This window comes from Carcharhinus amblyrhynchos, chromosome 35, assembly GCF_965287045.1.
Source record: "Carcharhinus amblyrhynchos chromosome 35, sCarAmb.v2.hapA, whole genome shotgun sequence".
Taxonomy (NCBI): domain Eukaryota; kingdom Metazoa; phylum Chordata; class Chondrichthyes; order Carcharhiniformes; family Carcharhinidae; genus Carcharhinus; species Carcharhinus amblyrhynchos.
In genome coordinates this window covers 17,273,852-17,298,021 of record NC_137358.1, presented here as the reverse complement: position 1 = coordinate 17,298,021, position 24,170 = coordinate 17,273,852, and the positions used below count along the sequence as shown (strand labels likewise).

General features: G+C 48.1%; 1 protein-coding gene across 2 annotated transcripts in view; it reads right to left on the bottom strand.

Annotated features, from left to right (window-relative positions):
- Positions 1 to 24,170, bottom strand: part of LOC145361486 (myocardin-related transcription factor A-like) — a 239,758-nt gene extending 215,588 nt beyond the window's left edge. The window contains exons 1-2 of one of the 2 annotated variants that reach the window (XM_080217297.1): positions 24,112 to 24,170; positions 1,327 to 1,403 (exon numbers count right to left, since the gene is read on the bottom strand). The gene's annotated coding sequence lies outside the window, so the exon portion shown is untranslated. The remainder of the gene's footprint in view (positions 1 to 1,326; positions 1,404 to 24,111) is intronic. The other variant, XM_080217298.1, reaches the window with a different exon arrangement.

Sequence of the window (24,170 nt, the reverse complement as noted above, 5' to 3'; positions counted from 1 at the left end):
AAGAGACAGGAACTACTCCCATGACAGTTCTTGGTACATGGATTAATACCCCATTGTAATTTCATCCTGGCAGTACCTATACTCTCTTCCACCTTCTTCTGTCGGGATAAAGATACAAAAGTCTGAGATCACGTATCAAGAACAGCTTCTTCCCTGCTGCCATCAGACTTTTGAATGGGCCTATCTTATATTAAACTGATCTTTCTCTACACTCTAGTTATGACTGTGGCACTATATTCTTCAACCTTTCCTTCTCCCCTATGTACTCTATGTACAGTGTGCTTTGTTTTCATATTGCACACAAGAAACAAAACTTTTCACTATACCCCAATACATAAAGTAAACTCATCTGGACTCAAAACGACAGTTCTTTTCTCTCCTTACAGATGCTGCCAGACCTGTTGAGATTTTCCAACATTTTCTCTTTTGGTTTCAGATTCCAGCATCTGCAGTAATTTGCTTTCATAAAGTAAAATTTACTAGTCACAAGTAGGCTTACAGTAACACTCTAATGAAGTTACTGTGAAAATTCCCTAGTCACCACTTTCTGGTGCCTGTTCGGATATGTTGAGGGGGAATTTAGCACGGCCAATATACCTAATCTGCACACCTTTGGACGGTGGGAGGAATCCAGAGGAAAGCCATGCAGACACAGAGAATGTGCAGACTCCACACAGACAGTAGCCCAAGCTGAGAATTAAACCTGGTCCCTGGCGCTGTGAGACAGCAGTGCTAACCACTGTGCTACCACCTGACAATAAATCAAATCAAAGATCACAGCCAGCCCACCAAGAGGCAGCTCAGATGACAGACTGCCCCTGAAAAGGAGCAATAAAACAGAAGAATGTCTGCCAATTATTACCATCCAATGACCATTTTCAAAAGGGGGAGAGCGATACAAAGCAAAATGGCAATTTTTTTTTAAATTGCAATTAGTGTTAACAGCTTTCTCCAATTAGAATTTACCTGTGCAAAAAGGGGATGCAAAAGAAATATCACACATTACGCAGACATCAATCAAGTATAGTTCTATGCCTGCACACTCATCAATAACTTCAAATCACAATCAACATCGCCACCACCTCAAGAGAAACAAAACTGGAACAAATCAAAAACGGTTGCTAAAACGAACTATGGGTTTGATTTTTAAAAAGTTGTTCCCTTCCCAAAATCCAGATACACAGCGTCCGTTTCTCGGCCTATCCAACCCAGGCACAGCCAGCTGAAAATAAATAAGACCTGTAACATCCTGCAATCCTCAGCCTTGACCGGACTTTAAAATAACCAGCTTCCAACATTACAGCAGCTCCCCCAAAGATGACGCACCTTGTTTAGGTCTCTGGATTCCTCCTTCCCCAGCTCTGTTCCATTCTTAAGAGGTGATTCCTTCAGATGCAAACCTGCTAAACAAAAGAACCAAGAAAAATCACCTTTAATGGCTTGGGTGCAACTGCCTAGTTCGAAATAATCAAGTCTCATAACACCAGGTTAAAGTCCAGCAGGTTTATTTGGTGTCACAAGCTTTTGGAGCACTGCTCCTTCATCAGGTGAGTGAAAACTCGCGATTCCAAATAAACCTATTGGATTTTAACCCTGGTGTTAGGAGACTTCTTACCCACCCCAGTCCAAAATTGGCACCTCCACATGAAATTGATAATCAAACATGGGCAGAACGAACAATAATGAACATTCTGCCATCAATGCCAAAGCCCAAAAAATCAAAGGCCTTGCAATTATGTGAAAATTAGGTGACAAATATTTAACATAAAAAACAGGAATGCCAGAAACACTCAACAGATCAAGCAGCATCTGCAGGGAGAGAGTCAACATTTCCAATCATGGGCATTGTATCAAATGATTACAAGGATGTTACCGGGACAGGAAGGTTTGAATCATAAAGAGGGGCTGGGACTTTTTCCCTTTAAGCGGAGGATGATGAGGGACAACTTTATAGGAGGTTTATAAAATCACAAGGGGCATAGATAAGGTGAATAGCTAAAGTGTTTTCCCAAAGACAGGGAGTCGGAATCAAAGAATCCAAGAATCCCTACAGTGCAGAGAGAGGCCCATTGAGCCTGTACCAACAGCAATCCCACCCAGGCCATTTCCTCGTAACCCCAGGTAGTAACTCCTGCTTGTTCCATTAACACTAAGGGGCAATTTACCACGGCCAATCCACCTAACCCACACATCTTTGGAGTGTGGAAAGAAACCGGAGCACCCGGAGGAAACCCACACAGACACAGGGAGAACGTGCAGACTCTACACAGACAGTCACCCGAGGCCTGAATTGAACCCTGGCACTGCAAGACAGCAGGACGAATCACTGTGCCACCCGCAAAACTAGAGGGCATAGGTTTACAGTGAGGGGGGATGATTTAAAAGAGACCTGAGGGGCAACATTTTTACACAGGGTGGTGCATATATAGAATGAGTTGCCAAAGGAGGTGGTAGAGGTGGATACAATTAAATTTTAAAAAATATTTGGACAGGTACACGGATGGGAAAGGTTTAGAGGGATACGGGCCTAAAGCAGGCAAATGGGGCTAGTTCAGTTGAGGAAACCTAGTTGGCGTGGATGAGTTGGGCCAAAGGGCCTGTTTCCATGCTGTATATCTCTGACTCAAACTGATTAATAATTTTGAATAAAATTCCTACATTAATGCATCCATTAAAATGCTGCACTAAAGGTTTTCAACAATTACGTTAACATTTGAGCAGTAATTGCAGCAAAAGAAGTGCAAAAAAGAGTGGAGTCCAGTTCAAGTAAACCCAGATGTTGGAGGAGCTTCAGTCTGGATCCTTCAAACTTTTCCACAATTTTGGGATCGCCTTGCTCGAATCAAGAGTCCCAGGATATCTGAAAACGGCAGATATCCCCACGGCTGGGCTTCTTTCAAAGTGGACGTGGAGAGGACGTTTCCACTAGTGGGAGAGACCAGAACCGAACCCAAGGGCACAACCTCAGAGTGAAGGGACAACTCCTTTAAAACAGAGGTGAGGAAGAATTTCTTCAGCCAGAGAGTGCTGAATCTGTGCAAGTCTTTGCCACAGAAGGTTGCAGTGACCAGGTCATTGAGTGCCTCTAAGATAGAGATAGATAGGTTCTTGATCAATAAAGGGTTATGCGGAGAAGGCAGGAGAATGGGGATGAGAAAAATATCAGCCACCAATTGAACGATGGAGCAGAGTCAATGGCCAAATGACCTAATGCTGCTCTCATATCTTATGGTCTTCCCACTTTAACTGAATCTTGATCATTTCTGCATCAACGTACTGCCACAGTATTTTGTTGTTAAGGGGGTGGACATTGATTTCTTTGCACATTGCAACATTTTTCACCGTATTGACAATCTTGTTTAAGTGCGTACACACCTCCCCCAGCACATGCCCACGTTTGCAAAGGGTGAGGGTGGGGAGGCATCCTCTTAGGAGAATGACGGACATTGCATGGGAGTCATCCCAAACGGAGAAGTTTGAAAACCACAGGACTCGTTGGTGAAAATTCCATGGCAGTGAGCCACTTACTGAGTTGCCAAGTGGTTAAGTTGCCAGATCTTTGGGGCTCCCCATCACGTACAGAAAAGTTTCAAAGACTTAGTCCTGCGAGATGCATTTTATATTTTGATATGACACTGCTTCTTCAGAGATGCCCAGGAGCTCAAGAACAGAAGGAATTCATTATATTGAAAAACATTTTCCTTCTCAAGTTTCTCCTGACTCTCACTTACGCATTCCCAACAGCCCCCTGGCCACTGGCCAACAACTCAGCAAACTGCCTGCTTCTCATGTATGAGCTCACAGTCTATGTCAGCAGGCATTTCATCTTTTAAAAACATTTCTGTCAATAAGCCTGGCAAGGGCACATTTACAGCACATCCCTCGTTACCAAGACGCCTGTGGTGGGTCTTCGTCTGTACTGATGGATTTTAATGCAGGATTCTTTCCTGCTCCTGTATAAGGCCAGGTTGGGGGGAGAGGGGCAGTGCAGGCAGAGGAGGGGCAGCACGGTGGTTTGCGCTGCTGCATCACAATGCCAGGAACCTAGGTTCAATTCCAGCTTGGGTCACTGTCTGTGTGGAGTCTGCACGTTCTCCTCACGTCTGCGTGGGTTTCCTCCGGGTGCTCCCACAGTTCGAAGCTGTGCAGGTTAGGTGGACTGGCCATGCTGAATTGCCCCTTAGTCTCCGAAGACATGCAGATTAGAGGCGTAAATACGTGGGGTTACTGGGATCAGGCCTGTGTGGGATGCTCTGTTGGAGAGCTGCTGTATACTCAGCAGGCCGAATGGCCTCCTTGTGCACTGTAGTGATTGTTCGATTAGGGGGCATATTCCAAATATTAGTCAGGACTGAAGTTAGCAAACAATCCTATATACCAAAGGTGGCAGAAGTTCCCCACACTCAGAAATGACACTTCCACAAATGGCAACTGATTCAAAGTCTAAATCAGAGAGTCATGGATTTCTATCAATGCCACAAGAACCTGCACTTTATGTCCCTGCTCAGACCCAGGAGTCTGTTAAGTGTTTAACCTGTTGAACAAACACAAGTTACTCGTATGCACACCAATGCAGAATCATAGATTCAGGGAGCAAATCTGGAAGATTGAATGCCGAATTAGTGACCCATTACCACATCTGGTTCTTGATACATTTTTAGGACATTAACATAACTAAAAATCATGACATTTCTCCCAATTACAACAAGTTTCCCATCTTCAAAAATATGCAAATATATATTGCACTTAATTATTGTAAGCACCCATCATTCCCCCTGCCCGCTGAACTGCTGCCCATTGAGACAACACCGTCAGACCTCATTCAGAAATTCTTCTTCCTGTCACAGGATGTAGAGCAGCATAAACCTCGATAACCACAGATTAACATTCAGGAAGGCCAGCAGACCACACTGGAAACAGGCAAGTGTGTGAAACGGCATTCATCAATATATGAAACACCGTGCGCCTTTCCCCCTTCCTCTCCTAAAGATACAGCTCAGTACTGGTTGATAATAGTCATGCCATACGAGTGTCAGCCAGTGACGATCTCCAGCACCTAACCATCTCCCTTGATATTCAACAGCATTCCCACATTCCCACCACTGAACCCACTCCATCCTGACCTCCACTGTCAACATCCTAGAGGTTACCACTGGGCAGAAATTGAATTGGAATAACCATATAAATAGTGTGGCTACAGGAGCAGGTCAGAGGCTGGGAATCCTGTGGTGATTAATACTAATACTCTGCCTGACTCCCCAAAGCCCATCTACAAGATACAAGTCAGGAGTGTGATGGAATACTCCCCACTTGCCTGGATGGGTGCAGCTCCAAAAATGCTCAAGAAAACACCATCCAGGACAAGGCAGCCCTGCTTAATGGGCACCTCATCCACCCAAAACATTCATTCCTTCCGCCACCAGCACACAGCAATACAGTGTGTATTATATACAAACTGTACCTCACCAAACAACTCACCAACAATCCTTGGACAAAACCTTCCAATCCCACCACTTTCATCGTCTAAAAGGTCAAGGGCAGCAGGTGCAGTGGTTAACCGCACAGCACCAGGAATCCAGGTTCAATTCCCAGCTTGGATCATTGTCTGTGCAGAGTCTGCATGTTCGCCCCATGTCTGCATGCGTTTCCACCAGGTGCTCCAGTTTCCCCTCAGTCTGAAAGATGTGCTGGTTAGGTGGATTGGCCATGCTAAATTCTCCCTCAGTGTAGTCAAACTAGGGGATTTATCACAGTAACTTCATTGCAGTGTTAATATAAGCCCACTTGTGACAACAATAAACAAACTTATAAACCTGGGAACACCTCCACCTGGAAGTTCGCCTCCAAGTTACTCACCAGCCTGACTTGAAAATCTATTGCCATTCCTTCACTGTCGCTGGGTCAAAATCCTGAAACTCCCTCCCTAACAGCTCTGTGGGTGTTCTTACACCACGTGGACTGCAGTGGTTCAAAATGGCAGCTCTCCATTACCTTCTCAAGGCTGGGGAATAAGTGCTGGCCTAGCCCACAATACCAACATCCCAGAAACAAATGGATACAGCCTTCGTGTATTTTTCCAACTTGTCATTATCCATGACCATGTGGCGTGAGGGGAAAAAAAAAGCATCCAATCCTATCCTGGTCTAGTTTGCAGACACGGGATAGTTACCAGAAGAATTCAGAGCTTCATTACCTCCCTTCCTAACTCTCAGTCAAATGTAACATCCCCACCCACAATCTGGATTAGACAGACAGTTTGCTCTGAAGAGATTAAATGCTAAAACTAGCTAGCTGGTGCTTCGGTATCGCAAAGATATAATGAGGGGGCGGCATTCACATTGTGTTAATGTTCAACTTTCCCCTGAAGGTTGTAGATCATCGTATGAAATCTACAACTATCAGAACAGAAGGAAGACAAAAACCTTAAGATCATCGACCTGAAACATTAACTCCATTTCTCTCCAGATACTGCCCAACCTGCTGAGCTTTTCCAGTGGATTTTGTTTTTACTTCAAAGTTTCAGCATCTGTGCTATTTCACTTTTATATAAAATCTCTAGTGTTCATTCTTGGCATTCATTTATTCTTGACGTGGAATTAAAAAGCAATTCTACAACAGCAAATACACAACATCCGCTCAAACTGATTCCATTTCCTTTCAGAAAATTACCACTAGGTCTAACTAGGACAGGAAACAATGCTTTCTATCTTCAAACACATCTCTCTCAAAACCGTGCAGTAACGAGCGTCAGCTTAACAAAGAGCTTGCACAGAGTTTGGGTTGACGATGGGTGGGTGGGTGGTGGGGTGGGAAGAGAGAGAGAGAGAGAGAGAGAGAGAGAGAAAGAGAGCGAGAGAGAGAGGGAGAGAGAGCGAGAGAGAGAAAGAGAGAGAGATTCAGCACTGTATGATTCTATAAATGGCCCTCGATTCTTAAATCAACACCAAAACTGCCAAGGCCACAGATTTTGATTTGATTTATTATTGTCACATGTATTAGTATACAGTGAAAGGTATTGTATCTTGCACACTGTACAGACAAAGCATATCATTCAGAGAGAAGGAAAGGAGGGAGTGCAGAATGTTATAGGTCAAGTGTAGAGCAAGGTCAATGTCATGTCAAAGCTGAGAAGTCAGCTTTGGGTGGTACCGTGATTAGCGCTGCTGCCTAACCGCGCCAGGGACTCTGGTTCAATTCCCAGCTTGAGTCACTGTCTGTGTGGAGCCTCCACATTCTCCCCAAGTCTGCGTGCAATTCCTACGGGTGTTCTGGTTTCTTCCTACAGTCCGAAAGACGTGCTGGTTAGGTTGATTGGCCATGCTAAATTGCCCCTCAGTGTCAGGGTGAGTAGCTAGGGTAAATACTGAGGCATACAGGGATAGGGTCTGGGTGGGATTGTCATCGGTGCAGGCTCGATGGGCTGAATGGCCTTCTTCTGTACTGTAGGGATTCCATGATCCCGAGTCAAGTGGACCAACAGCAAACTAACCGAAAATATAAAGCTCCGTGCTCCAACTCGATTTTCAAGTTTGCTGATGACACCACAGTAGTGGGTCGGATCTCAAACAATGACGAGACAGAGTACGGGAATGAGATAGGGAATCTGGTGAACTGGTGCAGCGACAATCTCTCCCTCGATGTCAACAAAACGAAGGAGATTGTCATCGACTTCAGGAAGCCCTGCCTACATCAATGGAGACAGAATAGAAATGATCAAGAGCTTCAGGTTTTTAGGTGTCCAGATCACCAACCTGTCTCGGTCCCTTCACGCGGACACTATAGTTAAGAAAGCCCAACAACGCCTCTACTTTCTCAGAAGACTAAGGAAATTTGACGTCTGCAAAAAACTCCCACCAATTTTTACAGATGCACCATAGAAAGCATTCTTTCTGGTTGTATCACAGCTTGGTACGGCTCCTGCTCTGCCAAAGGCCGCACGAAGTATCAAAGCGTCAAAGCTCAGCCCATCACGCAAACCAGCCTCCCATCCACTGACTCTGTCTACAATTCCTGCTGCCTCCGCAAAGCAGCCGGCATAATTAAGGACCCCAAGCACCCCGGACATTCTCTCTATCTTCTTCCGTCAGGAAAAAGAGGACATGTGCCAACTGACTCAAGAATCGCTTCTTCCCTGCTACCATCAGACTTTTGAATGGATTTACCTTGCATTAAGTTGATCTTTCTCGACACCCTAGCTATGACTGTAACATTACATTCTGCACTCTCTCCTTTCCTTCTCAATGAATGATATACTTTGTCTGTATAGAGCACAAGAAACAATACTTTTCACTGTATACCAATAATTACAATAATAAAATCAAGTCATGTATACCAGGCTTGTATTCTCAGCTCCCCGCCCCCCCACTTTACAGAAGTGAGATATGAACAAATTATGCAAGCCATGAGAAGCAGCTGAACAGTTTCCACCTCCAGTGCCTTGAACATCTCCCGACAAGATTAAAAAGCCAAGTATTGAAGTTCACACAGAGAACCCCAGCACATTTTCCTTCAAGGGAATGGCAACTCCATTAGCTGGGTCACGTGAGCCAGACAGTAGCCCCAAAGTCACACTTTGTAACGAGCTTGCCATCGCCAGAGCCCAACAGTTAAAGTTTATTAGTCACAAGTAAGGGTTACATTAACACTGCAATGAAGTTACTGTGAAATTCCCCTAGCCGCCACAGTCCAGGTCAATGCACCTAACTAGCACGTCTTTCAGAATGTGGGAGGAAACCAGAGCACCTGGAGGAAACCCATGCTGACATGGGGAGAACGTGCAAACTCCACACAGGCAGTGACCCAAGCCAGGAATCAAACCCAGATCCCTGGGGCTGTGAAGCAGTAATGCTAACCACTGTGCTACCATGCCGCCCATAACAGGCCACCCACATCCACAACACAAGGATTCCGTAAGCAAGGCTTCAATTTGACCATAATCAGAATTGATGTACGAGACATCCCCACTGTTGGTTGGGGTGCCTGGAGACGGAAGGGACACGGAAAAAGTACGGGCAAAAGAAATGAGCAGACGGCGAAAGGAAAGGGCAGCAGAGGATAAATACATCAGTCAACCTCAGCCAAACACTACTGGGGCTTCCGCTCGATAAACAACCTCAAAATCCACAACAATGTTCAGTACAGAAGAGTTGTATACCCTCGATGCAAGTCCATTATCTCCTGAGACAAAGGAATGCCATTAAGATACCAGCCCTGAGATTATGGCATTATCCAAGTCCAATACTTGTGCAGGTAGATGGAACAGAGGGATCCTAGTTACATTGAAACAATATGTTCAAACTGCATAAACTATGCTTTTTGTTTGACCAAGGCCTGTCTCGCTCACCTTGTCAAGCCCATAGCCTCGTGAGGAACTGAGCCAAAAATCTGGAAAAATGCCAGCTTTCCCCTTGACCTGTGCCAAATTAGCTGGCTTTAGTCAGAAAAGCATGAGGTGCCTCAGCACCATGGCACTAGTGAGCAGGTTTTGTGAAAATCAGCCAGAGTTCATTCCCTTGACAAGTGTCTTCATGAAAGAGTCTTGATGGTGGGTCACACCATCTGATTTGAGCTATTCCACTGCAGGCAGCACTGAGTTGAAGCAGGGACGGAAAGCTGCATGATCTTCTTCCTCCTGGAATGCTGCTCTCCACTAATTGGGGTTGAATCTTGGACCTTCCTGGCTCATTCCATTCAGCAGTGTCCAGTGGGAAAGTCCCACTGCAAGAGCGCTAAAGGCAACGCAGATAAAACGCCAGTGTATGGAAGGATTGGAAAAACACTGTATGGGAATAAAGTCCCAGCTGCTCATTTGCATCTTGTTAGCAGCTTGTTTAGCAGAGCCGGTCCTCTCAGCTGGGAAATCCTGTTCATGGCACTTGGGAAATGTAAAAAAAGAGGAAAACAAAAAAATGAGGAGAGCTGGAGCCACTGGACAGAGCCCCAGCAAGGATGAACGTGGGCCAAATTAGACACGTGGATGCCACTGAACTCACGTGGCACTGTGTGTCCTTCACATGCACTTGCTTACCAAGCCATTCTCAAACAGCTCCCTTGGTGCTCTGGCATCATCCAGTGCATGATGTGGAGATGCCGGCGTTGGACTGGGGTAAGCACAGTAAGAAGTCTCTCAACATCAGGTTAAAGTCCCAACCGGTTTATATAGTAGTAAAAGCTTTCAGCGTGTCACTCCTTCTTCAGGTGAAGGAGGACTGGCACTCCGAAAGCTTGTGCTACCTGTTGGGACTTTAACCTGGTGTTGTGAGACTTCTTACTGCGAGCATCCAGTGCAGCCATAGTCCACTGAAACCAGGAGATGGTGGGTTCGATTCCCTTTCGGTGTCCAAGCTTCACAATCTCACAGTCACAATTTGACTTTCGCAATTAATTCTGGGGAGGGGAGGGTTGCCATCTCGATGCAAAACATTGGCTCTATTTTCTCTCCCCACAGATGCTGTCAGGCCTGAGAGTTTCCAGTTCTGTTTTTATAACTCTGTATACCGGTGACCCCCCGGTTGTGATGTGGCCTGGTCCAGCACTATGTCTGCTCTAGCCCAGGACTGTTCACTACGTTATTAGCTGCCAACAATCTGAAAATCCAGATGTGGGAAAACTGCATCGCTAAGTAATGAACAAAACACAAGTTATTGGTGAACAAATAGGCATTATTGGCAACATCCGTAGAGCAAGAAACAGTTTACATTTTGACTCCATATGACTCTTCGACAGACACAGAATGTTTACTCTGCTCCTCTCTCCACAGATGCTGCCAGAACCACTAAGTTTTTCCAGCACTTTTTGGTTTATTTCAGATTTCCAGCTTCTGCAATGTTTAACTTCCATTTATAACATGCATTACTGACGGGCATTATCGTTTGGACATTTGATCTCAAAATACATTCGTACAGTGAATGCATGTGACCTTTAGCCTTTTAGTGTATTTGTTGGTAAAAGAAAATAAGTGCGCCAAGTTTTTTTTTTGATCAGGGAGTCCTTTAATTCAAACATAAAAGCAAAATAGTGCCGATTCAGGAATCTGAAACAAAAACAGAAAACGCTGGAAAATCTCAGCGGGTCTGACAGCATCTGTGGAGAGAGACTACAACCAACGTTTGGAGCCTGGATGACCCTTCACCAGAGTGCTTTAATTCCTTGGATTCTAAACAATGATAAGTATTTGTTCAGCAAGCAGAGTATATTTACCTGCATTGTGACAATACTAGAACTTCCACTAAAATTACTATTAAATGGTGTCACTGTAACGAGGCTAGTCAGTGATTTCTACTAGACATCAAACCAAAAGGAGAACCTCCCAAAAGCAAGTCATCAACACCTCCTGAATCAAAAAAACACAACTGCTCCAAAATGACGGATTGGTTCAGAGAGCCAACAATGGTCCCTTGGCAATCTGCACTTATTCAACATCATTTACTTCAAAGCAAGCTCCTGTTCCAAGAGTCAGTCAGTTCAGGAAAACCTCATCTGGATTTGTGAGTCATCCTTCCAGCCTCAAGCAACCAAAGCTCACTCACCACCGACAAGAGTGGAACAACAGCTGAACTCAGGAATTTTCTGAGGACTGGGAAGAAACCAGTGCAGAACTTTACCTTCCCCTAAATTTACGGAAACATTCAGCTGCCATTCGTTTCGGCAAACCAACTAAACCAAATTAAACAAACTGCGGGACTAAGCTTGCCTGAAGCTAGCGGTTACTCACACTCGTCTGCTCATTAACATTTCAACAGGTGCAGTGGAAAGGAGGTAGAAAACAAATTAATACTGCTCGCATTCCCATACATCCACTCAAACCTGTCCATGTACTTTATCCTGTCCACCCACAGCACAGCTCCAACAGGGGAGCTGCATAAAAAAAAGAGTAACTCGCCAATTACAAGGCGCAAGTCAGGGATGTGATGGAATACTCCCCAGTTTCCTGAATGGGTGCAGCTCCAACACAAGAAACTCATCATCTAGGACAAAGCAGCCCACTTGATTGGCACCCATCCACTACCTTCAACATTCACTCCCTCCTCCATCAATGCATAATGGCAGCAATGTCCAAATGCAAGAAGGGTGGCACATTGGTTAGTACAGCTGCCCCACAGCGCCAGGGGCCTGGATTCAATTTTTGCCTTGGGTGACTGTGTGGACTTTGCATGTTGTCCCTGTGACTGCGTGCTGTTCCTCTGGAAGCTCCAGTTTCCCCTCAATGAAGATGCCCAGTTGGATTGGCCATGATCAATGCACAGGTTTACAGGGATAGGACAAAGGAGTGGGCCTAGGTAGAGAGTCAGTGGAGACTCGACGGGCCAAGTGGCCTCCTTCTGCATTGTAGGGATTCTATGGACGCACTGCAGTAACTTGCAAAGGCTCCCAATGCACCTTCCAAACCCACAAAGACCTCTACCAACAGAAGGACAAGGGAAGTAGACACATGGTTACAACCACCAACTGTAAATTTCCCTCCAGATCATCCAAACTTGGAACTATATCGCTGCTCATTCACTGTCGCTGGGTCAAAATCCTGCGACAAACTTCTCTCCCTAACAGCACCGTGGATGTTCCTACATCACAGACTGCAGAGGTTCAAGGAGGCAGCTCACCACCACCTTCTCAAAGGTCAGTTAGAGATCAGTAATAAATGCTAGCCTTCTTTCACCATAGCAGCTCTCTCTTCCAATAGGGCATTGAGATGAAGCCAAGATAAAAAGCAAATTACTGCAAATGCTGGAATATGCAAAACAAAAGCAAAATGCCGGAAAATGCTCAGTAGGTCTGGCAGCATCTGTGGAGAGAGGAAATAGAATTAACATTGAGTCCATATGACAGTGATATGGACTCGAAACATTAACTCTTGTTTCTCCCTCTACAGATGCTGCCAGACCTGCAGAGTTCTGTCAGCATTTCTCTGTTTTTGTTACTGGGATTAACCCAATCTGATTATTTGCAAGTTATTGTCACAGCATTACTGGAAGATGATCAGAGGAAACCCATGCAGACACAGGGAGAATGTGCAACGCCCACACTCTAGTGCTCAGTGAGCTCAACAATAATGTGAACCGAGTGGGCAATGAGGAGGATAATTATAGGAATGAGGCCTTTTTTGAGGGAGTGCATATTGTGACAGGCATGAAATCATAAGAACATAAGAAATAGGAGCAGGAGTAGGTCATCTAGCCCTTCGAGCCTGCCCCGCCATTCAATAAGATCATGGCTGATCTGTCGTGTCTCAGTTCCACATTCCCGCCCTCTCCCCATAACCCTTAATCCCCTCTCTTATCAAAAACCTATCAACCCGTGTCTTAAAAATATTTAGCGAGGCAGCCTCCACCACCTCAACGGGCAGAGAATTCCAGAGATTCACCACCTTTTGAGTGAAGAAGTTCCTCCTCAACTCCGTTCTAAACCGCCCCCCCTTTATCTTGAGGCTGTGCCCCCTAGTCCTACTGTCCTTTGAGCAGGAAGAGCCTCTCCACCTCTATCCTATTCATTCCATTCATCATCTTATACGTCTCAATGAGATCTCCCCTCATTCTTCTAAACTCTAACGAGTACAAGCCTAGTTTATTCAGCCTCTCCTCATAGCTCAACCCCCTCAACTCCGGTATCAACCTAGTAAACCTCCTCTGAACTCCCTCTAAGGCCAAAATATCCTTGCGTAAGTGCGGCAACCAAAACTGCACACAGTACTCCAGCTGCAGCCTCACCAATGCCCTATACAGCTGCAGCAAGATCTCCCTACTTTTATATTCAAACCCCCTTGCTATGAATGAGCATAATGAGCAGAAATGTCAGTAGTCGAAGGAATCATTCATCCCAGGAAAACAGCATTAGAACAATGCCCATGATAAGCCAAAATTTAGCACTGGTAAGGCCAGATTTGCTAAACCGGTTGGATGACCACGCTAACCAAAGCAAACAGAGCACAAAAGCACAAAATCATGCAACACTGGGCATTTTTCAACATAAAATTCCAGCCTCATTCTTACTGCACGGAAAGAGGCCCTTCAGCCCATCGTGCCTGTGTCAGCCATCAAGCACTTAGATATTCTCATTGCGTTTTCCAGCACTTGGTCCATGGCTGTGGTGTTTCAAGTGCTCATCTAAATGCTGCTTAAATGTTGAGAGGGTTCCTGCCTCTACCACCCTTTCAGGCAGTGGGTTCCAGCTTCCCACCACCCTCTGGCTGGAAAAGCTTTCCTCAAATCCCCCCTAAATCTCCTGCCCCTTACCTCGAATCTGTGCTCCGACCTCTCAAGGTCAGACCATTGTAAGACATGGACAAATTGAATAAAGACATTTTCCCACACATTTATTGTGGGAAAATTTGAAGCTGGTTTTTGATGTGATCCACTCCAGATTACACAGAGAACCTCCACGTGGGAATCAAGTTTCCTCAGCTCTCTCAAAATTTCGTTTAACACAAACTAATTGGTAGATTCCCTGGGATTCGACTCCGAGTCTTTACTGGGGCACTGTCACAAAATTTATCTTTGGGTGAAGCAAATGCAATAATTCTGGCCAACTTTTCTGAAACACCACGCACTCCAGGCATACGTGTCCCTGCTGATCGGAACTACATTCGCAGTACCTTGTAAAACAGAAAAACATCCCCAAGGAGCTCTTAAAACCAGATCCTGATTTGAAACAGAAAATAGAAGCAAAAGTAGGCCACTCGGCTCTTTCTGCCTGCTCCACCATTCATTTTGATCATCAAGTTCAATATACCGATCCCACCTTCCCCCCATATCCATAGATCCCTTTAGCCCCAAGAGCTATACCTAGTTTCTTCTTGAAAAATCACACTTTCTGCCTACTTTGTGGTAGCGAATTCCACAGATTCACCACTCGCTGGGCGAAGAAATTTCTCCTCATCTCAGTCCTAAAAGGTTTACCCCTTATCCTCAAGCTACATCCCCGTTGTGAACTCCCCCACCATCGGGAACATTCTTTCTGAATCTACCCTGTCGAACCCTGTTAGAATTTTATAAGTTTTACAAGATCCCCAAGCAGATACGTTTTAACGGAAGGGTCCTGAAGGGGTCCCCAGGAAATTGGGAAAAGATGATTGGAGTGTCCCACCCGTACCAGAAGGGACAGAAAGCTATTGAGCCTTGCTCACCTATATCAAGGTAAAGGAGGACCAAGTCTCCACGAGAGCTGCTCTATGCTCGTGCTGCACTAACAATCCTCAATGAGGGACACTGTCAGCAGCAAATGGGCTGATTCTCTCTCACCTGCAATGGTTTGACCATCATCAGGAAGACTATCATTACAGTCCAGCAGGACAATATGACACTGGAGGTTGTCGATAGCCTGAAATTTCCAAACTCCACAATCACCAATCTGCCACTTGACGCTGAAAACAACACACACATCGCAAAAGCTGCAGCTGACTTGTCAAGTTCAGTAAGTGTGGAATAACAGCAACCTGACTGAGAACTCCAAACTGTGAATTATCAAGCCTGCATCATCAGCACATTCCCCTACGGGTGGCGAGAGACCTGAACAACAGATAAAGGTCAGGAGAAAAGGCCGTACAGTTTTCAACTTCACCGTCTCAGACATCCCCTGGCAGGACAAGGTCATTATCTCAGAGGTGCTGGAGGGTGCTAACTCCAACAGCATACACTCATTGCCAAGTCAACGTCATCTGGGCTGGTTCTGCCTTTTTCATCCAATGGAAAAAGCCAAAGACCTTCTGGTGAACCAGCCACTGGATAACGGCCAACAGGGCAGCCACACGGCCACCAGGGCACCTACATGGTATGGAGATGGTAGACATCGGCATTGACAATCGCTGCTGGCCATCGCCTCTGGACACTGACTGTTTCTGCTCGTCTCTTCCAATCGAAGGGCTCACCTGGCTGAGAGGAGATCCCAGAAGAAACAGAGCAGCGAATCGAGCTCCTTCTCAGCCCACTGTCCTCCTCTACAGTAAATCCAGCTGAGGTGGCCATCACCCGAGTGGGACATCCGAGTCCCAGCAGGGGATGCCTCACACGGCAGTGATAGCACAAACCGTCCAGGGTGCAAATGCTGTTCATTCTATAAGAGCCGCTGGATTGAGGCATCAACAGCCCCGGGGCGATAAAGCAGTGATCCATCGCTCATACCATACTCCACCCCCACTCCAGGCAACAGTTCCCATCCCCTGTGCTGATGAGCCACACCACACAGAGTGGCTTTTGTCACTTGACATTAAGTAGCACCTTTGGGGAGTGGAAGGTTACTAGCCAGAATCAACAAGCCCAGTCTTGCAGACTAACAGGCCTTCATGTACAAGCTGCTTTTAAACAGCCCTCATATTGGTGCTGCAGGTCTTCTGCAGTAGCACCCACACCTGAATAATCTGACGTGGAGTTGCCAGCGCTGGATTGGGGTGGGCACAGTAAGTAATCTCACAACACCAGGTTAAAAGTCCAACAGGTTCATTTGGTAGCACGAGCTTTTGGAGTGTTGCCCCTGACGAAGTGCTTTAACCTAGTGTTGTGAAACTACTTACTGAATAATCTGTGGGGAAAACCTGAATATTATTACACTGTGATGATCATTTTAAAATGTCTGCAATGTCCTTTCAGATGCCTTGCAATTCACAAAAGGCAGTAGCTGAGAAAGCAGGTCATTTCACTTTGATTTTGTAGAGTGAATGCAGAAGGCACGAGCTTGTGGCACCAGCTGTCCCCTCTGACCAATGTCACAACCTCCCATATAGCAAAACATTGACTTGTCACAGGAACATTCTCAGACAATGACATCAAGCCACATAAGCAGATATTCGGGCAACAGACACAAAGCCAGGTCATAGAAACTAGGAGTAGAAGTAGGCCATTCGGCCCTGCAAGTCTACACTGAATTTTTTTTATTCAGTCATGGGACATGGGCATCACGGGCTGGCCAACATTTATTGCCCATCCCTAGCTGCCCTTGCTCAAAGGGCAGTTGAGAGTCCTACATGTGGCTCTGGAGTCACATGTAGGCCAGACCAGGTAAGGAAGGCAGATTTCCTTCTCTAAAGGGCATTAGCGAACCAGATGGGATTTTCTGACAATCGAAAATGGTTTCATGGTCATCAGTAGATTCATTCCAGATTTTATTTTATTGAATTCAAATTCCACCACCTGCCATGGGGGGGATTTGAACCTGGGTCCCAACAACATGAGCTGAGATTCTGAATTAGTAAACTAGCGATCATTCCACTGGGCCATGGTCTCCTCGTGTGATCAAGGCTGCACCCTATCTCAACACCACACTCCCGCTCTCTTCCCAACACTTTGAATCTAAAAATCTGTTTCTTTTTTAAATATATTCAGTGACTTCGCCCCCACCGCTTTGAGGGAAAGAATTCCACATGCTCACCACCCTCATCTCAGTCCTAAATAGTATCTTGAGACTGTGACCCCTTGCTCTAGAACCCCTCCCCAACCAAAGAGATAGAGGATAGCTTTAAAGAGAGTTATTAAAATAGGAAATGGTGAATTTCGGAGAGGAAATTCCAATGCATTTAGTAATCCCAGAGTTAAGCAGCTGTAGGTAAGGACACTAAAGGCAGGGTGATGAAAATCAGGACTGTAGGAGACAGGAGCTTTAATTGCATACAGGAGCCAGGATATTCACAGGCCTGGAGACAACTGTAAAAATTCTGAGCTGCTGTGTATCAAGAAAGCAAGATCAGAACACAGTTCCACCAAGGCATAGATAAATATAGACTTCAGACACTGAAAATGTGAGTTACTTCATTCACTGGACGTGAAGATCACTGGCAAGGCCAGCAGTTACTGCCTATCGCTCACTCACTCCCCTCAGGAACCCATTACTGAAGAAAGAGAAACTGCAGATTATTGGTCACAGCAAAATGCTGCCAACACAGACCGGAATACTGATAAACGACCCCTACCTAAATCTTTCCTCTTGCACTCACTGATTGACCGACTATAGAATTGCAGTATTTTATAAACGTGTATGCAGTTTTACATATACAGCATTGGGAAAGATCAGGAACCACATACAAGCTGTGTGTTCATCTTCAGTGCTGCCACAGAGAACAGCAAAGTGATTCAGAAGAGTTCCTTTGATGATGAACATGTGCTGAGCTTCTGAGAAAGATGTGGAGATGCCACTGGAGTAAACATGTAAGAAGTCTTACAACACCAGGTTAAAGTCCTGCTGGGCTTGAATGTGGTGCTCTGAGAAAGAATCATAGAATCTCTACCGTGCAGGAGGCGGCCATTCGGCCCAAGTTTGCACCAACCACAACCCCACCCAGACCCCATCACCTTGCTTTTATCCTAGCTAGTCCTCCTGACACTAAGGGGCAATTTAGCACAGCCAACCCACCCAACCTGCACATCTGTGGACATCCATGCAGACAGAGGCAAAACATGTAAACTCCACACAGACAGTGAACCGAAACCGGAATTGAACCCAGGTCCTTCTCAGATCTAGTAGTAAAGGAACTGCTGTATATTCTCACCTTTACATTCTCAGCTGTCAAGCGAGGGCAGCCTCAGGTGACACACATGGGATCCAAATAAGCAGCACGAGAGATATCCCCAGATGCCTGGCCAATCTCTCAACCAACATCGCAAACAGATGTGCTCTCAATGTTGTCTCCTCTAGACTGAGCAGACTAAACACAGTCTGGATGACTACTTTGAGGAAGATCTTCACTCAGTCCAAAAGCCATGAACCCAACCTTCCTGTCACTGCCATTTTAACTCAGCATGCTGCTTTCATGTCCATCTGTGTGGCTTTTGTATGTCCTCCCCATGTCTGCATGGGTTTCCTCTGCGTGCTCCAGTTTCCTCCCACAGTTCAAAGATGTGTAGGTTAGGTGGATTGGCCATGCTAAATTGCCCCTTAGTGTCCAAAGATGCGTAGGTTGGGGGGGGTGGAATTAGTGGGGTAAAATACAGAGGGACAGGTGCGCCTGGATAAGATGCTCTTTCAGAGTGTTCGTACAGGCGCAATGGGCCGAACTAAAGAACATCTTCCAATTAGGCACATTACAGCACACAGGACTCAACATTGGGTTTGACAGCTTTAGACTGTGACCTTTCTCCTCCATCTTAATCCCTTTTGCTTAAATCCCATACATTTTTTGTCTCAATGCAAACTTGCATTAAGACAACTCCTCTCACCCCACACCAGGTCACCTGTTCTCATGTTTTCTACCTTTTTGAAGCAATTTCTCCCAGCCACAGTTGACCATCCAATAGATTTGCCCTCTCTTTAGTTCTGAAGAATCAGATTCAAAATGTTAACTCTTGTTTTGTGCCCCTGCAGACGCTGTCAGACCTGCTGAGCTTTTCCAGCATTCTCTGCTGTGAGTCTGGCCACTGTCACACTGGAGTACGTGGGGGCTTCCTGCGTGTAAATTGGCTGCTGCGCTCCCTACAACAGTGCCTACATTTCAAAAAGTATTTCATTGGCCGCAAATCATTTTGGTTATGTTCTAAGATTGTGGAAGGTGCTTTAAGATTACACTCTCTCTCTTTCAACCCTGATTACACCGAGGGGGAATGCATGCTGTGCTGGCAGTAAAACTTCAGTCACACTCTTGCAATTCAATGGCACACAAGCTTGAAATGTGAGTAGGAGACCTGGAAACGCAGGTACATGAATCACGACAGGTAGCAAAGAGTCTATAAGACCACAGAGTATCGAAACAAAGCACTGGGGGATTGATTCATAGAAGGGAGAAAATGTTAAGTTTATCAAGAACCTTGGTTAGACCACGTGGAGTACTGCGTGCAGTTCTGATCTTCACGTTAAAACACTGGCCACTGAACCAATGGCAAAGATGCAAAAATCGTTTACAGAAGCATTAGCAAAACTGAGAGAATGAGTGTACCAAGAGAGATTGACAAAATGGAGCAAATCCAGCTTTGACAAAGGGTCATCTAGACTCAAAACGTCAGCTCTTTTCTCTCCTTACAGACACTGCCAGACCCACTGAGGTTTTCCAGCATTTTCTCTTTTGGGTGACAAGATGGAGAATGCTCCCTCTAAAAGATTCTCAGAGAAGTCCTGAAAAAAGTTCTTTAAAATTACGAAGGGGCTCAAGAGGGGAGGCAATGGCTTAGTGGTATTATCCAGAAACTCAGCTAATGTTCTGGGGACCTGGGTTCGATCCCATCAGGGCAGAAGGAGAAATTTGAATTCAATATAAAAAAATCTGGAATCAAGAATCTAACGATAACCATAAAACTGTTGTTGATTGTCGGAACCAATCTGGTTCACTAATGTCCTTTAGGGAAGGAAATCTGCCATCCTTACCCAGTCTGGCTTACACGTGACTCCAGAGTCACAGTAACGTGGTTCACTCAAGTGCCCTCTGAAATGGCCTATCGAGCCATTCAGTTTAAGAGTAATAGGGATGGGCAATAAATGCCCACGTCACATGAATGAATAAAACAGGGTGGATATGGAGAGATTGTTTTCACTTGCTAATGAATCCAAGCGAAACTGGAATACCAGATTGTCACGAATACTGCAAAATATCTTGTAGAGTGGTGAGAGAAGGTTTGATGCATACACAAAAGGGGAGAAGGGAATAGAACAACACAGTATGTTGAGTGGAAAGTTATCAGAACAGGAAGAGACTCGTGGAGCGTAGACGCTGATAGAGGGAGACATACGGACTTAGTTTTGTGGCACAGCAGTTAATCATGAGTCACTCTGAACAGTTCCAGTGGAGAGCAGAGCTCACGTTCCGAATTCTGGGATGACATCCAGCAACTAGGTCCACGTTTGCTCATCCTGCACCTTTAATCTAGTATAAAGTCCCAAGGTGCCTCTCAAGAACATCAAATCCAGTTTGACAACACCACTGCACAAGACGATATCTGATAGCTAATCAAAAGCTTGGTCAACAAAACAGATCTTAAAGCAAGAGAAAGTGCAGCAGAGTGGTGTAAACAGGCAATTCCTGAGCTCAGGGACTAGACAACTCGTAATAACACATATCTAAAATCAAAGACGCACAAGGGACCAGAGTTGGAGTGCAGAAATCTCGAGGGGTTGTGGAGCTGGAGGAGGTTACAGAGGTGAGGCAGCGAGGCCGTGAGGGACTGGCCAAGTCTTTCAGGTCAAACCAAGTGAACAAACTCAAATTACTTTCGGACAAAGAAAAAGAGGGCAGCTTGCACAGTAGGTCACCCTCTCAAAAGGATCTTGGGTATTCATGCAACAGTCCTGCCATGAGACTAACAATTCTGACAGTCATGCAGGCAGTATTGGGGCGGCATGGTGGCCAGCACCGCTGCCTCACAGCACCTGAGACCCAGGTTCGATTCCCGGCTTGTGGAGTTGCACATTTTTCTCGTGTCCGTGTGGGTTTTCTCCTACACTCCAAAGATGTGCAAGTTAGATGGATTGGCCATGCTAACTTCCCCTTTAGTGTCAGGGGGACTAGCTGGGGTAAATGCATGGGGTTATGGGGATGGGGTAAATGCATGGGGTTATGGGGATGGGGTGTGATTATGATTGATGCAGACTTGATGGGCCGAATGGCCTCCTTCTGCACTGTAGGATTCTATGAATCATTCATCTCACAGCCTGTCAAGCATTCAGCCCGCAGACTCATCTACACCATTCTCCAAATATGAAATTCCAAATAAGCAGTACAGACCAGATGGGCTGAATGACCTGTTTGTGACTTCATGCAGATTTCATCAAATGTCCATGATGCCTGGTAGGTTCTTTTCAGTATGTAACTGCGTGGGTACAAATGAATGAATCACAATCTAACTGAGAGGATGTACACAGCCCCCTCATGCTTGCTACCCTAGACAGCAAGAACATCTAATCACCACAAAATCCTCTTCAAAATGCAAGTAATGTTTTTATAACATTTATAAAAGATTCTCCGACCTTATCCAATGGCTCCTGCTTAAATCTGATTATTTTCATTTCAGATAAAACTCTCAATAAAACCAACAAGTAAACATGCCTTCGACATGTACAGCGCAGTTACTCAGGCATGAAGCCAAGGGACATTTATCGAGCTTTAACCTAATATTCAGAAAGGTGCTAAGAGGAATACCAAACGGAACACAAGCCAATGTTACGCATGGTAGCAGCAGGTTTCCTGAATGAGGGCATGACCCAAGATTGAGCATGGTGCTGGGCAGGGGGTTTCCGAATGGGAATCTAATCCAAAATGGGCAACATTCCCGCAGATTCGACGATTAGTATCCCAGCTCAACATTTCTTTGACAGGACAATAATTCAACATGAGCCGGGAAGCAGGGAGGGCAGAATGCCTGCACCTAACGTGTATACCCCAACACCTCCCCTCCCACTGCATGTCCCACCCTTCCCTCACCCTCCGCTGCACCCAACCCCCTCCACCGGCACTACCCTCACCGCACCCCCATTGCACATCCACCCAACCCTCCCCCGCTGCAACCCCCCCTCTCCTCCTACACTCCACCCCCAACCCTCCCCCCCACCCACTCCCTCCTCCCCTACCCTCTCTTCCTCTCCTCCCCCACATTCCTTCCCCACCTCCTCCACCCCCTCACCTCCCACACCTCCACCCCCACCCTTACCCTTACCCGCCCCCCCACACCCACCTGCACCCCGTCCCCCCACCCCCCGTCCCCCTCCTCCTCCCCCGTCCCCCACCCCCCCTGCCGTCCCCCCCCTCCCCGTCCCCCCTCCTCCCCCGTCCCATCCCCCCTCCTCCCCCACCCACATCCCCCACCCCCCCGTCCCCCACCCACATCCCCCACCCCCCTCCTCCCCCACCCACATACCCCACCCCCCCGTCCCCCACCCACATACCCCACCCCCCCGTCCCCCACCCACATCCCCCACCCCCCCGTCCCCCACCCCCCTCCTCCCCCACCCACATACCCCACCCCCCTCGACCCCACCCCCCCTCCTCCCCCGCCTCCCCCACCCCCCCTCCCCCGTCCCCCCTCCTCCCCCGTCCCCCACCCCCCCTCCTCCCCCGTCCCCCACCCACATCCCCCACCCCCCCTCCTCCCCCGTCCCCCACCCACATCCCCCACCCCCCCTCCTCCCCCGTCCCCCACCCACATCCCCCACCCCCCCTCCTCCCCCGTCCCCCACCCACCCCCTCTCCCCCCCACCCCCCCCGTCCCCCACCCACCCCCTCTCCCCCCCACCCCCCCCGTCCCCCACCCACCCCCCCCCCCGTCCCCCACCCCCCCCTCCCCCACCCACCCCCCCTCCCCCCCTCCTCCCCCGTCCCCCACCCACATCCCCCACCCCCCCTCCTCCCCCGTCCCCCACCCACCCCCTCTCCCCCCCACCCCCCCCACCCCCCCCGTCCCCCACCCACCCCCCCCTCCCCCACCCCACCCCCTCCCCCACCCACCCCCTCCCCCACCCACCCCCCCTCCCCCACCCCCCCCTCCCCCACCCACCCCCCCTCCCCCCCCTCCTCCCCCACCCACCCCGTCCCCCCCCCTCCCCCGTCCCCCACCCCCCCTCCCCCACCCACCCCCTCCCCCCCCCTCCTCCCCACCCACCCCGTCCCCCCCCCTCCCCCGTCCCCCACCCCCCCTCCCCCACCCACCCCCTCCCCCCCACCCACCCCCTCCCCCCCCACCCCCCCTCCCCCCCCACCCACCCCCACCCACCCCCTCCCCCCCTCCTCCCCCGTCCCCCACCCACCCCCCTCCTCCCCCGTCCCCCACCCACCCCCCTCCTCCCCCGTCCCCCACCCCCCCCCTCCTCCCCCGTCCCCCACCCCCCCCCTCCTCCCCCACCCCCCCCCTCCTCCCCCACCCCCCCCCTCCTCCCCCACCCCCCCCTCCTCCCCCGTCCCCCACCCCCCCCCCGTCCCCCGTCCCCCCCCCGTCCCCCACCCCCCCTCCTCCCCCCCGTCCCCCACCCCCCCCTCCTCCCCCGTCCCCCCCTCCTCCCCCGTCCCCCACCCACGTCCCCCACCCCCCCTCCTCCCCCGTCCCCCACCCCCGTCCCCCACCCCCCCCTCCTCCCCGTCCCCCACCCCCCCCTCCTCCCCCGTCCCCCACCCACATCCCCCACCCCTCCCCACCCTCCACCCCCACCCCCACCCCCACCCCCCCGTCCTCCACCCCCATTGAACCCCGGGCCCGGGTTCACTCCGCTCCCGCTCACCGGACACCGCCGCCACCGCCACCTCCCGCTCAGACCGGAAACCACCAACCGGAACCTGC